This window comes from Solanum lycopersicum, chromosome 5, assembly GCF_036512215.1.
Source record: "Solanum lycopersicum chromosome 5, SLM_r2.1".
In the NCBI taxonomy this organism is placed as follows: Eukaryota; Viridiplantae; Streptophyta; class Magnoliopsida; order Solanales; family Solanaceae; genus Solanum; species Solanum lycopersicum.
In genome coordinates, this window is record NC_090804.1 from 59,414,427 (window position 1) to 59,432,023 (window position 17,597).

The 17,597-nt window shown below is 29.8% G+C and overlaps 1 non-coding gene across 1 annotated transcript; it reads right to left on the minus strand.

Annotated features, from left to right (window-relative positions):
* Positions 1 to 11,593: 11,593 nt before the first annotated feature.
* On the minus strand, positions 11,594 to 11,676 carry TRNAL-UAA (transfer RNA leucine (anticodon UAA)). The gene has a single exon. It is a non-coding gene; the product is annotated as a tRNA-Leu (tRNA).
* Between the last annotated feature and the right edge of the window lie 5,921 nt (positions 11,677 to 17,597).

A 17,597-nucleotide genomic window follows, 5' to 3' on the forward strand; every position in this document is an offset into this window, starting at 1 on the left:
CCTTGAATTGGATTATGAATTCAAGGTTCATAGTCTCTGTTTATGGATGATTTCATGATTTTTAGATGCATCTTAGAATGTTGGAATCAACTAATAAACGTGGGTACATCACTAAGGAACTCATACGAAAAGATGGGGAATAAATGAGGTGAATTGGCGTCCTTAGTGCTCTAAGAGGCGTGGAGAGCCAGAGCCTAACCGACATAGGCTGTCTAAAGAGTATCTGGCTAGCTGTGTGTACCAGGGCTTGTCGGACAGATCTTATCCTGTGGGGCTTTGGCAGACGCGGCGCCGCAGGGCCTACCAAACGGGGTTTCAACTTTTCTTCTCTATTTTTCATTTCTAAACCTTCTAAACTTCCATATATCTATCTAATAACCTAAATAGCCAATAGACTAGACTCGAGAAACAACCCAGAAACACGAAGCAAATCAACTAAAGGCATGTAACAACTCAACGTATAAGAATTCCACAATATTCTTCAAGAACTTATTTTCATCAATCAATCTACTCAAAGTAGCTAATTTAAACAAGTTGGTGTGTGGGTGAACTAAGCCAACACAGAAAGATCTCACATATCATAATAGGAATCACCCCCGACGAATTCCAAAGCTAAATTTCGATGATCTTGAACGTTCTTGCTTCCTCTTCTCTTTTCTCCTCTTTTTTTCTCTTTTCTCAAAACCCTAACTCTTTTGGTAAAAGTATAAACTGACTCCTATCAGTTTAGACCCTACTAATATTACCAAAAAAGAAATAAAATAAAAGGGTAAGGAAAAGACCAAAACACCCTTTAAAAATCCAGATTGGACTTTCGTTATTCCAACAACCCAACTTCTGAAAGTCATAACTCATTCATATGATATCAAAATCGTGCAAAATCGATGTCGTTGGAAAGATCATTCCAAGGAATTTTCAACCACAACAAAATCTACCTCTAACTCATCCTGAGCTAGAAGTTATGGCCATTTGAAAATTATCAAAACTCACTTTTCAAACTAGTCAATTTTCGAGATTTTCTTAGCTAGCGTTTGGCCATATATTTTCAAATATTAATGGCAAATATTATTTGAGTGAAAATTTGGGTGAAATTTCACCATGTGTTTGGCCATAGGATTTGGAAAAATATATTTCACCTTTTTAGAAAATATGATTTATACACACAAGTTTTAAAAACTATCAAAACGAACTAAAAGTTTGTATTATAAGTCAATTGGAAGTTCGTTACAACAATAACAAATAGTGTCCATTACACTAAGCAATATGGTAATTTGGAGCGAGTGCAACAAGAATTATTTCATACATCGTGAAGTAGACATAGCACGTGACTTTGTTACCTAGAGCCAAATTTTAATAATTTTCATCAACAATCATTTCATTATTTAATATTCACTAAATAATTCATCACTATTTTGGTATTCACGTAAAAAATTATGTAATACAACGCAAGCAACTACTAGAGAGCGTGTTTTTGTAAAAGATAAAAGATTGGGGTAAAATTTAAATTTTCAAAATATCCCAAATAATGAGATTTGGCCCAAATAATAGAAAAAAACTACTATTTGGAAATTTGGGATATTTGCCAAACAATGACAAATTGTATGGACAAACATTATTTGCCAAATTTTCCCAAATATTATTTGGAAAATTTATGGTCCAAAAATAAATATTTCCAAATTTTAAACTCTTTTCTAGTCTTTTATAGTTGCGAGATGGTACAGATCTGGAGTGGCTAAGAGATACACTAATTGAGCCTACGCGTCAGGATCAGGTCTATTGGCTACTCCCGAGGGCATTACCACCGCCAATTGGTACATGATGCTAAGAGGTGGCTAAACTTGGTGTCTAGAAGGATCCGCCCGTCGAGCAATCACACCAACGCTACCTTTCCCCAAGATATGGTGGTGGCGTGGCTATAAATGGTATCTAGCTGAACGTGGAGGTGCAGATTATCTTTGAGTGAAAGATGTTCTACCGGGACAATAAAAAGGTGTTCTTCCTTCCTAGTCTTATCACTGCCCTTTGCAAGTGGCAAGAGTGTCTTTACTCGATGTAGAAGAGGTACATCCTGTGGATTCCCCTTCACCCTCTTTTGTTCAGGTCTGGATTTACTTCTAGGAGCAAGGGAAGGATGACCAACAGGGCTAGCAACAACAGGGCGGCCGCAGGTTCAAACAGTGAGGACCCCCTCTCAGGTGCACAGGTCGAAGTGGATCTTAAGACGGTGTGAATGAAGATGGGGAGTACTTATGCTGACTTCACTCTGGTTCCTTCCAGCATTGCCCTCAAGGTAGAGTTGCTCCCCCTCCATCGGCTTCAGGAGAAAAGGAAAGGCATGGATAGGGATCGCATGATGGTCCGAATGTGGAAAATTATTAAGGAAATTTTCACTTGTGTTACCCCGGGCTAGGATATTCCACAGCTTGATCTAAAGGACTTCTCATAGTTTTCTATGCTGAACGAGGATTGGGCTGGCTGGAACGCCCCGAGGACATGGACTCTGACATGGACACCACCAGTCTGAAAGTTCCTGATTGGTTGCTACTTTGCTCCTTTTTCTTCTTACTTGTGAATCTAAGAAAAACTTATTTTATTTTATATTTACTTTTTGACATTTTCTAAGTTTTGGTAGCACGGGGATGCTTGTTTTGGATGTCTGATGCAGCCTTGTTTTAAAATCTTTAATTAAATTTTGTTATTACTGTTGTTGATCACTTGTTTAGGAGTTGCAGGGATTAGTTCTAGCCCCCTTCCAAGTAGACATTTTGGGAATAGAAAAATAGGGAAAAGTGGTGAGGTTTTGCCTCCCGTCGTCCAGCTCTAGCGGGATATATCCCACTGTAGCGACATCGCTTTGGTGGGAGTAATCCCGCTATAGAAGCTCCGACGGGACTAGAACCCAGGCCAAAAATTTTCTGGGTTCTTTTTCACTTCAATCTTCCTAGGGTCCCCATTTTACAATTCCATCGCACTGCTAAATTTTTCAAACTAGGGTACACGATATTCAACCCATAATGTTATAGACAATTTAGGATTATAGGTCACACACACCCAGGATACACATAGACATTCACATACTTAATGATTAGAGTTTATGTCAAGAGATTTCACGATATTCCAGGAATTACACTTGCATACTTTAACGATTCACCCAACAACTTACACAGCATCAAATTCCACACAAAGGGCACACATTCACAAACATAATCGCGCATCATAAGAATCTCACTTTACTGGTTAGTTTGCCCCATAGATGACCAAAAATATGTGAAGCTACTTAAGATGATATGAATGTTAATCTTTGCTTGAAAAAAATGATAAATGCATGTGGATTGCCTTTAACGAAATTTGCAAAAACATGAAGAAGATTATTATTCATATATTTAATGTTAATGATTTTAATATCATTTATTATAATCTATTCAATTTAGAATTGTTGTAGTCTTCCACTAACTATTGCAGAGATAGATGACACAGGGATAGAAAAGAATTTCTGTTCTGTTCTACGAACACTGCTTTAACATCTGATTATTCATCTCAAGTATGCGTAGATATTGTAGGGTTGTCATCACAAGCCATCCTAAGTGATTTCAAAGACCGAATTTATAATAGAATACAATTTTCTGCAACAAATAAATTAGTAATTACCGAATAAAATCTAACATCACTATTTTATATGAGGAGAAAAATGATTTTTTTTTAAAAAAGTAACTAATTACATAGCATACACAAAGAGAGGGCATCTCTTACTATTTCATGCTAAATGTATTATAAGTCATAATGAAATGAACCACTCTTGATATAGATATTATTTTTCCTCAACTCAACTTATCGGAGGGTTTTAGGACGACATTATATTGATCCAAGCACTCAGGGAATAACTCAACATTCAATCAAATGAATCGTTTAGCCTCCATATAGCATGAGATTCAGCATATAATATTATAATAATTCTAAAAATTATATACATAAAATACCAATTTTAAAAGTTGCTTCTACGTAGAAAAACTTATATTGGATTGAAATTTTCAATTCATATCAAAGGTAGTATTTTTCTTCTAACACTACCTTAATTTACCAATAAATTTACAATAATGTATGAAAGTCAAGCGGGAAATAGCCAAACTTGAGAAAGGCAGAAAAAATCTAGAAAATGTGTAGAAAAAGAAAATCTGAATAAGAAGAGAAAAGAAGATTAGATAATGTATGTGATTACCTTCATGGAGTGCATAAACATAAATGCACAAATGTTTACAAGAACGTTGAAAATTGATATATGGATGGTAATTTATAATATACATATTTGATATTTAAAGAATCCATAGTGTAAAATAAGAATAGACTTATAAGGAGCTGGAGGAAAATATATGAATAAACCATGACTTTTTAGAAACGTTTCATGAAGAAATAAAAGGTCTAAAATGTTGTTGTAATAACCACCATACATTTATATGTAACCATTTTGGGTATGTTATAATTGAAAAATAGAACAATAAGCGAAAAAAGGGAGGCAAAGTCTAAAATATAATAGAGGGGAAAATGGCATATTGTTTATGCCTAACGTTTAGTCTATAGATGGATTAAATTGAATTAGTTACAATAATTTCATCTGCTAATTTCCAACAAAGAGTAATGAAATTAATCAGTTTTTTGATTTAGTATTATGATGATAAGTAATTTTTTTTCTCATTGTAATTGCTAATGAAAAGGTTACAAGTTACAACTTTGCATATACTTCTAAATGCCTCAAGCTTACATCAATCATCAGGAAAAAAGCCAAAAGTCCTAATAAAATCTGAGAATTCAATCCGTATACATTTATAATTTTTTTAATCTAAACTTTCTTTCCCTCATTATGCATTTAATTAATTAGATATTATATAATATTTTAATTTAGAGTAGGGGTAAAATAGTAAGTCAATTTTATATTTTAGAGCTTCCCACTTTTAATAATACTAGATCTACGCATTTATCCCAAAGTACTTCATATGAATTGTGTATCCAAATGACATATTTTATCCCCTTCAAATCTTTGATATATACGAAAAAAATCATCGTTGTATCGATAGGAACTACATATATCTTCCATATAAAAATATATGTCTTTAACTATAAAAATGATTAAAAGTGCATAAAGTAAAAATAAATAAGTTTGCACCAGTTCAATATTCAAATGAGAATATTAAAATACATCATGCTACACTAATGTATACAAAGCAACAAATCATGGTAAAAATCTCAACAATAATAACAACACTATTATAGGAAGTTGTACAATAACCAAAAAATAAGAAACAATGTTAAACTAAACAAATAAAAAGAGACAAGAAAAGAAAGCATAGAGATTTTCTGAGGGGGGTTTTCAATTTGTTCAAGTGTGTATATTATTACGTCAAATGTCACTATTTATCTAATAGCATTGAGGAACACAGAGAATTTTCATGAATATGATATTAAGTCATTTCAGATTATCGATGATCAATGAGAATAAAAAAATAAAATAAATATAATTACTGGGAGTTAAATACATTTACGTAATGAAGGGTTAGTAGTAATTTTTGTATATATATATATATATATATATATATATATATATATATATATATATATATATATAAAATTTAATGTGTTAAACAATTTATAAAATGTAATGAAATAAAATTGTTATCTAAGGATAAAATATGTAAAAGATTTCAAATATATTTAATGTATAATGTAAAATCATTATGACTAATTATTAAAAAATTCATAGTAACTATATGATTATGAAAAGTCATCACTATTAGTATATGAAAGATGTTAAGATTGTTGATTTTTTCTTGCTAATACAATTTAATAATGAGTATGTCTAGTTGGAAATAAACAGACAGATGAAACTCACTGAATCCCAAAATACATATTCAATGAAAAATATATTTTAAATAATTTCAAGAAAATAAATTAATAGTTAAAGAGTATTTTTGTTCCTTATATTAATTTTTAATTAAATATCTAATAAATAATATTTACCATCTATAATCTATATGTATATTAAATTGAGAAAATGAATAAAGTCCACCCTGAACTAATACTCTTTTTGTAAAGAGACACTTAAATTTTGTGTGGTCCTAACACCACCTGAAAAATTTGAAAATAATAGCATTGCCTCGTTCTTTGATTAAACCAAGTTGTGAGAAAATGTGTTATTTTCACACCCGAATCCCAAATCGCTACAAGTTAAATGTCATAAATTATAAGAATAAATATGAAAAAAGAATTATATTTATTATAAATAGAAGTAAAAAGATACTTTCTACCCCCAACACCTCTCCATTCCTGTCTACTTCTTCCCTTTTCCTAACCTTCTTCAACAAATAAAAATGACAATTAACTTCAATTAGAAATGGTAAACAAAAACTAATCTATTATTTTTATGCCATTATCATTGTAATTTTAGAAAAACAATCATCATTTTATTTTATTACACTATTCTTGGACTATACAAATACTTCTATTAACAATTTAGCACCAAGATGGTTGAAGCAACCATGGCAGTTCCACCATTAATCTGCCATTTTTTTTCGAAAATGATTTTTCGTCTGATAAAATTGTGACTAACAAAGACCTTCTTTCTCTTTATTTTTTTCATTTCATGACTTGTTATGTTTTCATCATACCCGTCAAAAATATCAAAATGTCGGCTATGATAAATTGTATCATCAAAATGACGAAGAAGATAGGTGAAGCAAATGACGAGTCCAGAACTGAGGATGACTAACAGACTACTCATCTATTGATAGTAAATCGAAATTCGAGAAATACTAGAGTGTTTGGTCTTAGACATTCCAACAAGCTTCAATAGTTGTTAATGGTGTTTGAATTGATTTGGGGAAGATGGACCTTTATTTAAAATAGAAAGAATTCAATTTGAAATGTCACATGGCTTTTTTAAATTGGTTAGAGATTGTTTTTTAAACTACTCACGCGCTTTCGCAATGTGAGAACATGTTAGGTGCAAAAATAAGTTAAAATTATGTATTTAGTTTTGTTGAAAGTAGTTTAGTGGGGTAATAGGATCTTCGCAAAGTACAAGTGTCTTTTTATAAAACAGGTCTAACTTTAATGAGATAATTATATATTTTCCCTATTAAATTTAATCATATCATCACCATATCATATCATATAATATAACAAAGTGCAAAGTTGAATTGTCATTTTACCTCTACATTATTTTTTTATAAAAAGCTAATTAATAAAATATTAAATGTTTCTATAAAAATTAAATGATCATTTTATTTCATCCACTAAATTAACATTGTTCCTCCACTAACTTATGTTCCGAAACTAAATTACTACACAATCATTAATATTTCAATGAACAAATAAAAGATCTTTTTTAGAAATTTCAAAGGCTATTTTGAAATTTACAAGCAATTAAATATGGTTCATCTATTAGCAAAAAAATCACGTTATCCAAGAAAAATTGTTAATATTCTCATGCATTTATATCATGATTTGCACTTATCTAACTCTTGTCTACAACAAAAATGTTCAAAAGCAAAAGTCATCATACCGACCATTTGAATTTTAACAGTAGGGAAAGCTATTGTTAATATAGAATGCTTGTGTTTAAGAAAACTTTTAGGCTTAATGTCAGATGAATGTAATGTAACATCTCATTTTTATTTGAAAATTAAATTTTTAAATCTTATATTGTATAAATTATAGAAAAATAAAAAAAATGAAACAAAAAGGGTGAAAATGAACGATATATATATGTATGTATTCGCAACACTATGTAAGATAGACGATAAAGTAACACAATTTTTATCTAAATTACTTGTATTTAAACAAAAGCATATTGCATAAACTATTCAAGTATTACCAAATTCACCATTTATTAATAGAAGATTTATCAATTAAGTAGCACTTAAAAGAATAATAACACAAAAACAAAGAAAAGCTTGCATAACAATGCAAATTGTTAAAGAATTACATAAAGAACAATGCATACCAAATTTATTTTGGACAACCATCCCTTAACTCAAAAATGAAAAATAAAAACTTAAAATCATATTATAACATAAAAAAGATCTAGACAAATATATATACTTCTAAGGCTTAACACTTGAACTATATTGTATGAAAGCTGCTCTTTTTAATTTCATAATGAAGCTCTTTGTTCTTCTCCTCAGTTAGCTTCTTGATGACATGTATCTATATCATTATTTAGGAAGAAGAAAAGAGAACACTAAATGAAAGGAAAGAATATGATGATCTAGGGAGCAATTTACTGATTTATAGTGATATTTGATTATCTTTTCACCTATCGGATTTATTAATGGAACACATTGAATCATGATACTAATTTTATCTTAGTTTCAAAATTCAAAGAGTCATCAAATTTGAAAGAGTTTCATAAATTATTTTGTCTTTTATCCTAACTGAATTTAACCTAATGTAACAACCTGTTTAGTCGGTTCGAGCATTAGAATTATTTTTGATAAAAACTGACTGGGTCGACGGATCACGCGACGGACCGTCATGGTCACGACGGACCGTGATGGACTCCGTCGTCCCATACTTGTGTAATTTCTTCTGCTGCTCTCCTCATTACCCTCGGCAACAAGTAGGACGAACCATCATAGGCACAGCTGTCCGTCGAGCGTCTCCATTCCAAAACACTTCAACTCTTGGAATCTGGGTACGAGGATCAATTCTTTGAACTTTGTGACGGACCAGCAGGACGGACTGTCATAGATACGACGGACCGTCACAAGTTGCGTAACCTTACTACTAAATTTAACTCTCTGAACTTTGTGACGGACCTGCAGGACGGACCGTCATAGATACGACGGACCGTCACAAGCTGCGTAACCCCGACTTGGTCAGACTTCCGCTAAAAGTTTTAAAGGGGTGTTTCGGACTATTCATGATTATAATTATGAAATTAGTGGGGTAAGTTTAATAATTTATTTAGTTGGGGGTTAAAGAAGATAATGGGAAATAAATAGTGGGTTACTTTATCATAATTGCTTATATGATGATTAGGGTAAAAGAAAAAGAATCTGCAGAAGAAAAATAAAAAGAACAGAAAGGGGGGGGGGGGGGGGGGACGAGCGAGAGAGAGAGAGAACGAAGAGGACATCAAAGGCATTGGGAAGGTAGCTTGCTTGATCACGATTCTTCGGTGGAGGTAAGTTATGGTTTATTTCTATGTGATAGATAAACTCTAAATAGCGATCGATATGTATTGGGTGGTATTGTAAAGTCTTCTATGTGCTTGATTGTGTGTTTGTATGTTTTGATTGTGTAATTGTGGTGGGTTAGAATGATGAGACTGTTGAATCTTCAATCTTAAATCATCTCTATTAAGATGACGCCTTGACATAAAGAAGGCTTGACGAAATAAAAATAATGAGATAAATGGATCGGAGTGTCACGTTCCGACACGGTAATATTGGATCGGAGTGTCACGTTCCGACACGTATTAGGGGATCGGAGTGTCACGTTCCGACACGGTATATGGGATCGGAGTGTCACGTTCCGACACGATGATAATAATAAAGAGAAGGAATCTTGAATTATGTTAATATACTCAAATTCGAAGAACCTATTTCCCAAATGAGTATGGTGTGGAGGCTTGAGTCCTCATAGGTGTGCTTGGTGTTGTTGCCAATGGTTCTTGTACTTGTTGCTTGTCACCCGTTAAGTATTGTGGTTGATTTTATATTATTATTCAGTATATACTGTTTTCTATTTTGAGTTGGCCGATGATACCTACTCAGTACGTGTTCCTTGTACTGACCCCTACTTGTAATTTTCTTCTTTGTTATTTGTGGAGTGCAGCAAGCGTGCCATCGACTTCGACTCGTCCTCAGCTCTAGCCAGTCTTCAGCACATCAGAGTTCAGGGTGAGCTATTATTCCTAGCTCGTGCTGGATTCTCTCCTTCACGTCTTGATGTCTTGAAGTTCGGACATGGACCATCTTTTTACTTATTTTAGCTTCTTAAATACTCTTAGATTTAGAAATTTGAGGATAGATGTTCTTGGTGTGATGACTTCCAGATTTTGGGAATAATAAGTATTAAACTTTAGAAGTTTATTTAATTGATTACGTTAATAAGTTTTGGATCTTCCGCATTATTTTTTACTATTCTTAATTGATATACTGGTAAATGTTGGGGTTTAGATTTGTTGGTTCGCTCACCTAGGAGGATAAGTGTGGGTGCCACTCGCGGCTCGTTTTGGGTCGTGACACCTAATCAATTATAATTATAATGTCATAACTAAATAAATTAAAGTGTAGTTGTTGGTAAGTAAAATATTACTATTTAAATAAATAAATTATTTTTATTTTTATTTTGTGGAGGGGCAAAATGATATTTAGCCTAATCAATTGTAATTATAATGCCATAAATAATAATTTAAAGTGTAGTTGTTGATAACTAAAATATTAGTAATTAATAAATAAATGTTTTATTTTGATTGAAGGGTAAAATGGTATTTTAATTTTTAATTTTTTAATTCTCATTTTTAGCATTATATGATTTGATGATAAGTATACATAGGCACGACCCTATCCATTTGGGGAAAAACATGATACTGGTCTACTTTGAAATTGTCTAATTTAATGCATTAGCCTATTCAAACTTTGGTGCTTTTTATTGCCTTTCTACGCTATCTCCCCCACCCCCCACCCCCCACCCCCCCAAAAAAAAAGTGAATATTTGAATGAACTTGGTGTTTCTATAAGAGTGTTGGTATGTTTCTAAGGGAAGAATTTCACAAGGAGAAATTCAAACTTTAGTTTCACAAATCATACAATTTCTCAATGATCAACTTTATAAATATAGGATTGAATGTCTATTTTTAACAAACAAAAAATTGTTCAACATCATAATATCCTATTTGTTTACCTTCTCTCTACTTATATTCAAATTACTTATACTAGTCATCTTCTTTTATATGATTTTCATCATATGTATAACTTATACTCAAGAGATTTTAATAGATATGCTTTACTCCAATTAGGAATAGAGTAGGATTGTAAAGTTATGGTAAGATAATGGAGCCAAATGTCCTAACCATGAGCTCATGCAAGAAAAAGGCTTGTGATTAGATAAGTATATAGACATAATAACAAGATGGATTCATTTGAGCATATTTAAAATGATTTACTTGTGCAATATACAAATTAGGACAAGTTCATTAACATAAATCATTGAATAACACTCACAACCCTTGAAAATCAATAAGGTGTTTTTATCCAATCTATAATATATTGGTACGGTGAGGAGTTTTTATTGTAAATATTTTTTTATTGATAATTTAAATAGACAATCAAAATAAATTAAGTAATTTGTTTTCATTAAAACAATTAATTTAAATAGGAAAGAAGGCTAAACATGAGAAGCCCAAAAAAAAAGATAAATAGAAATTATGGTCATATGGAGGGCATGTGGCCCTTCTATTTATAGATTATTCGAGCCGCACTGGATATGTAGCTTATCGAATCAGTTATGACATGTATGAAAATGGATAATACGAAAGATAGGGTCAAGTCTTATATATTAACTGTCTAATGTAGTTTTGAAAAAATAGGAGAAAAAATGCTGGCTATGGGGTTCGAACCCATGCGCACTTATGTGCAGAAGATCTTAAGTCTTCCCCCTTAACCTCTCGGGCAAACCAGCTTTGTACGCCTCTTGGTCTCATTGACAAAAATATATTAAACAAAAGGAGGGGGGGGGGGGGGGGGAATGACATATTACCATCAATAGGGTTGTACATGGATCATAATGGTTCGCAGTTTTCAAATATAAAATTAAATTATTTATTTCATATTTTAAAATTTATGAATTAAATCAAACGAATTAAAATCTAAGACTTCTCGAATTTTTATTTTTATTTTTGGATTTCTTGATTTATTCTTTTTGGTTTGGTTATGAATTATCTTTTAGCACTTAGGACATAAAATTATATTATCTCAACACTTATTTAACTCTTAAACAATCAATGGTAACTACATGTTTCACAAAACTACAAGAAAATAAATAGATACTTATTAAATTATTATCATATTACTTCAATCACCTTAAATAAATCGTTGAACATTCACATCACTATAAAATGAAAGTGGTAAAATCGAACCTATAATATTCTTATCACTAGACATAAAAATAACAAATGTGATCAATTTTGTATGCTTCTGCATGCATTTTATTAATTCGATCGATTAAGCTTACAGCATATTACTTACAAGTGAACCAAACAAAAATATTAGGAACTTAAGATGTATATTAGTTTGATTTAGGTTTTGGAAAAACTCAAATATGTCATTAAATTTTGAAAAAAAGTTTATCTATGTTATTCGTTAAAAGTTTAGTTCATTTATGACATTTTCATTTGAGAAAAGTGTCATGATCCAAAAATAGATGTGATGACACTTGTTTTATCCCACTATTAGATTACTAACCGAAATAATATATAACACACTCACGAAGTCCTTTAAACTACTATTCAACATAATCGTCTATTTATCCTTAAAGTGCATCATCCACTCATAATCTTACACAATTTCTTCGAATCACTGAATATTCTAAAACTGACCAGACATTATTTCTAAAAGTATATCACTTCAACCTTATTATCATATCTAAAATTCAAATCATACACCACACCAACTACACACGAGTCGGCACTATACGTAAGAGTGAACAGATTGAAGCGATAAGAATCAGAAAGAACAAAGGATGCACGATAGAGATTCAAGAAGTGAAGATTTTTCATAAAATCGCTATATCTTTCCGAATATAAGTATAGACCTCTTTGTATCGATCCTCGAAATTCTACTTAGACTCGATTTTTACACACAAGAAACCTATGAACCTGTGGCTCTAATACCATTTAACCAACGAATAAAAATAATTTAATAATTTAACTCTTTCGTGTTTATGATTTCACCAACTTTATATAAAATAAAGAGATAAATAACATTGGCATAGAGATCCATTTAGCCATAACAACATAGAAAACCTAAGTTCTTACCTGATATACCGCACTTTTGATAGTTATATCGTAATAGTAATGTTCAAATATAAATAAGATTTGTAATGACATAGGATACAAATAAAAATATATTATATATGGGTTTGGCCCATAAATCATCAACTAAATTAGTTATTCTCCCTCTAAAGGGAAAATTAGCAAATTAGTCAAAAAATCTAACATATTAAGTAAAAATCTCCATACTAAAAAATATTAGTAAAAATGTCAGTATTTTTTAAAAAAAATGTGTATCCTAATTTACTTCTTATGTTATTTCACCTTAATTATACATTTTTCAATTAATTCTCTCTCATATTTTTTTTTCAAAAATAATATTTTCTCTCTCTCATATTTTCATCTTCCAATTCTTCTCTTATTCTCAATTTCAAATACGCTTCTCTCTTCCTTGTTTTTTTTTTGTTTCAGAATTTAAATAATGTATATTATAAAGATATTCACACAATGCATTTGATTAAGTATGTATCTTTATTCATTTTTTAAGATTTATTTTATGATTTTATCTTTGTTTAAATTGTTTAAAATTATTCTTTTTAGCTGAAATCATGTTTAGGATTTGATAAACTATAAATCACTCTCCAATGGAAAAATCTAAAATACTCACAAAAATCTCATTGATTAAGGTATGCATCTTTATCCGATTTTTAGGTTTGTTAACCAATTTTGTTTTTGTTTAAATATTTCAAAAAAAAAATTATTTAGTTGCTTACTAAATTCTCCAATTTCGATAAGTGTTTTGGATAAGGAAAACGTCGAAGGTCCTCGCTAATGGACCTCTAAGAGGATTACAAGAGGTATCCCACTTAATCATTAATTTTCTAGATCCAAGCATATACATGGCTGACCATTGTTATTAACCAGTTTCGGCAGAATATTGGCGTCGTTGGTGTTTCTCGCCACCAACCTCACAATCATCGACCATTCAAAACACAAAATAAATGACAACAAATTATGTATTTTTATTTTGCTCATTTTGTATTTTAGTGTCACGTTGTATACATACAACTTTGTTTTTTATTATTTTTATTCATTGTAATGATATACCAACAAAGTCACATTTGTATTCCAATTGAAGTGAGTATTATTTTGCCCATTATGTATTTCAATCTCACTTTTTATTTCAAACTCAATTTTCAATTCTAATTCTATATTTTTTTGTTATTATGTTTTCATCATAATTGTATACCAACAGTTTTTGTATGTTATGTGTTCAGTTTACCATTCAAATTAAAATTGAGAAAAACTGAATTTATGTATCCAAGTTTAAAATGTATGTATTTACAATGGTACTTGTATCATGTTCTGAATAAAATTGTATTTTTTCTATTTCAATTGTATCTACAATCACTAACAAAATTCTAACATAAAAAATATGTATTTTTTCCATTTCAATTCTATGCTTCAACAGCCAACACATTTGTATTTGTATCTAAGTTAAAATAATATTTACTTATAGTGAGGCTTTTATCTTGTTTTGAACGAAATTGTATTTCGTGCATCACTAATTTTATAATATGACAACCAACATATATGTATATTAAACTAATATAGAAATTGTATTCACATTAAACACTTACAAAATGCATTACATTTATTATATCATTTTCGATAAGGTATACAAAATAGTTTTAAAAAAACGAATAATCAAAGAAAAAATAAAATATATACAGTACAATTGTTCGTAGTTTTTACATTTGGGATACCATTTTGCTCAATAAACTAAAAAGAATTAGCCAACGAAAAAACCCAGTCCCAAACTATTCATTGTTATTTTCGTATTCAACCAACAAAAAGATTTTAACGCATCCATTGAAACTCATTATTACTAACTTGTTCATAATCATATGTAATTTTGTATGTAAATAGATAGGTTGTACAATTATTTAAAAAATTTCACATCAAATTTATAATCAATTAGCAACAAATTAAGAATGAAGCAATTAACTATTAAGTGGTTCAAATTGTATCTCGTCAATTTTATCGAACTCCCAGTAAAAAATTACTTCTCGAAAGTTGATTATCAACGATTCTTTGACCTATTTCGTTCCAAATTTTCTAGCCAAACAGAAAAAATCAATTCTAATCCAAATAAGTTGATCAGAGATCGAGTATTATCAATTGAAAATTCATAATGAAAAATTTAATCAATTATGCAAATGCCTCTGTCATTTATTTTTTATTTTGTAATTAACGAGAATTTTTAATGATTGTTTCTTTTTTAAATTATTCTCTCCCCTTGATTTCTCCTTTTGTTATTTAACAATTGTATTTTTTAAATAAAAACATAAATAAAATGCATAACAAATTAAAATTTTGACAATATTAATAAATATCGAAAATATTGACATTTTAAAAAATTTCCCATCTTTTAACATCAAATTTGGGCAGTCGAGCACATGACTTAAATGGTAAGCCCAAATTGTGATGTTAAATATAAAAGAGAAACTTACACAAATTTTCACTAGTTTGGAGGCTAATAACTAATAATTTGCAGTATTACAAATTTTATTAAATTTTGGTGCGTTTAGATACGTCCAGATATATCCTGATGCATGTACCTCGAGACACATGAGATCAAAATTAGGTGTAATTTGTTCTAGATACATGTATCCAAGTGGGTTCACGTCATTTGAAAACATAACAAATCTCGTTCGCCTCTCTCCCATCTTACTCACCACTTTCCTATGTAGTTGATATCCTAAATACATAAAATCACACCGGATACATTCATATACATGTATCTAGTGTGTATCTAGTTTGATTCACATTTATCTGAATACATGACTATGTCGCTAGCCTTCCTCCTTATCTCGCCCACCTATTTTCCTATTTTAATATATCTGATAGCAAAAATGCATGTATATAGGTTTATCTTTCTCAATATATAATATAAAACTCTTAACTAATGATAAGACACCCGACACATAATTATTTGAAAGTGTAGATAGAATTAGTATCTATAGTATCGATGCATATCCAATAAGGTAGTTTCTTCTAAATAAAAACTATGGTAAAGTTAAAGAAAAATATATTATAATATTCTTTAGTTATAAAATATATATATATTTATAGTTGGCTTGATTTACGTTTGAATTGACTTTTTTAATAATCATCAAACCAAACCATTTACAACCGTTTAAAAAAACTAGATACTTTTCCAATTGACTCGATTTTTGATTTTGATTTTGATTTTGTTCATCCCTACCATCAACTATTATTTCCAGCCACTAAATTTGCCCCACACCACCACCATTATTAGTCAATATCATTAATTCAATTGGCACCACAGTCATCGTCGCCACCTTCACCACGAATTGCTATATAATTTTTCAAACGATAAAGGTTCAAAATGTCCTGCTATCACCTATTGGATCAAGTTTCTCCATCCTTCCATCTATTTGATTAAAAAATTCCCATAACCTAGTATAAATAATTCAAATTTACCCCTATATCAAAAATATCAAAAATGTGTTTAACATACTAGGAACGACTCAAAAATATATTCTAATTCTAATTATACATATCACTATAAAAAAATTAATATACTTGGCAATTATTAGTTTTATTTGATTTGTAAAAAAATAATAATAAGTTCTTGATTGTTTAGCTTACAAAATAAAAATATTTGCTTTAAGTAAACAAAATATATGAACTAAGGTGTGCACTTATTTCTTTTTAAGATGATTTCAAAGAAAGAGTATAAATACAGTATCACTTTAACATAAATAAATTAGTTAAACATCTCAGTGGTACTTTAAAAGACTAAAATTGGCAAGTAACTGAAAAAAAAAAAAAGGAAAGATGTATAGCTAAGTTGTCAATGTCTAATAGTAGTAAAGTGGATTTAAAAGGCGAGACTTTATTTATTTGCATTTGAAGGCTAAAAAAATGAAAAATATATTGATATTATAATCATTATATTTATATAAATTCTAATAAGATATTTTAAGACCACATGATGTTCCAGCAATTAACTAGTATTTAAATAATTGATAAACATTTTTAGATAAATTTAAATCATTTTTAATAGGTTGAGGGACATTATGATTTTATAGGTGGAAGGAGGGACAAATTTGATAAGATATATCGAAGGAGTATGTTAAATCATTTCTAAAACATTTATAGTATTTGTGGATTTTTCTATTTTTTTTAAAAAAAATCATATATTAAATTTAATATTTTATTATGTTTTTTTATTTTATTTTATCAAATACAAAATATGAATTTAGATGTCAAAGAAAAATAAAACAATTTTAGTTATTTAATATTCAGATCTTAATACAATATTTGAATATTAAAATGTGTATTCAAATTTAAAAAATCAAATTATAATATACATTTTCATTTTAAAATATGTATATAAATTCAGATATCTTAATTTGAATATAAATAAATTATGTCTTAATCTTATTTTCGTATTAAAAATAATTGAGTTTACAAAATGATCTATCATTGCAAATCTACACCTTGCTTTACTCTTTAAAATATATAGCTTTAGTGTTTATATCTATATCCCATCATTCTTTCCACATATCTTTTAAATAGTGCG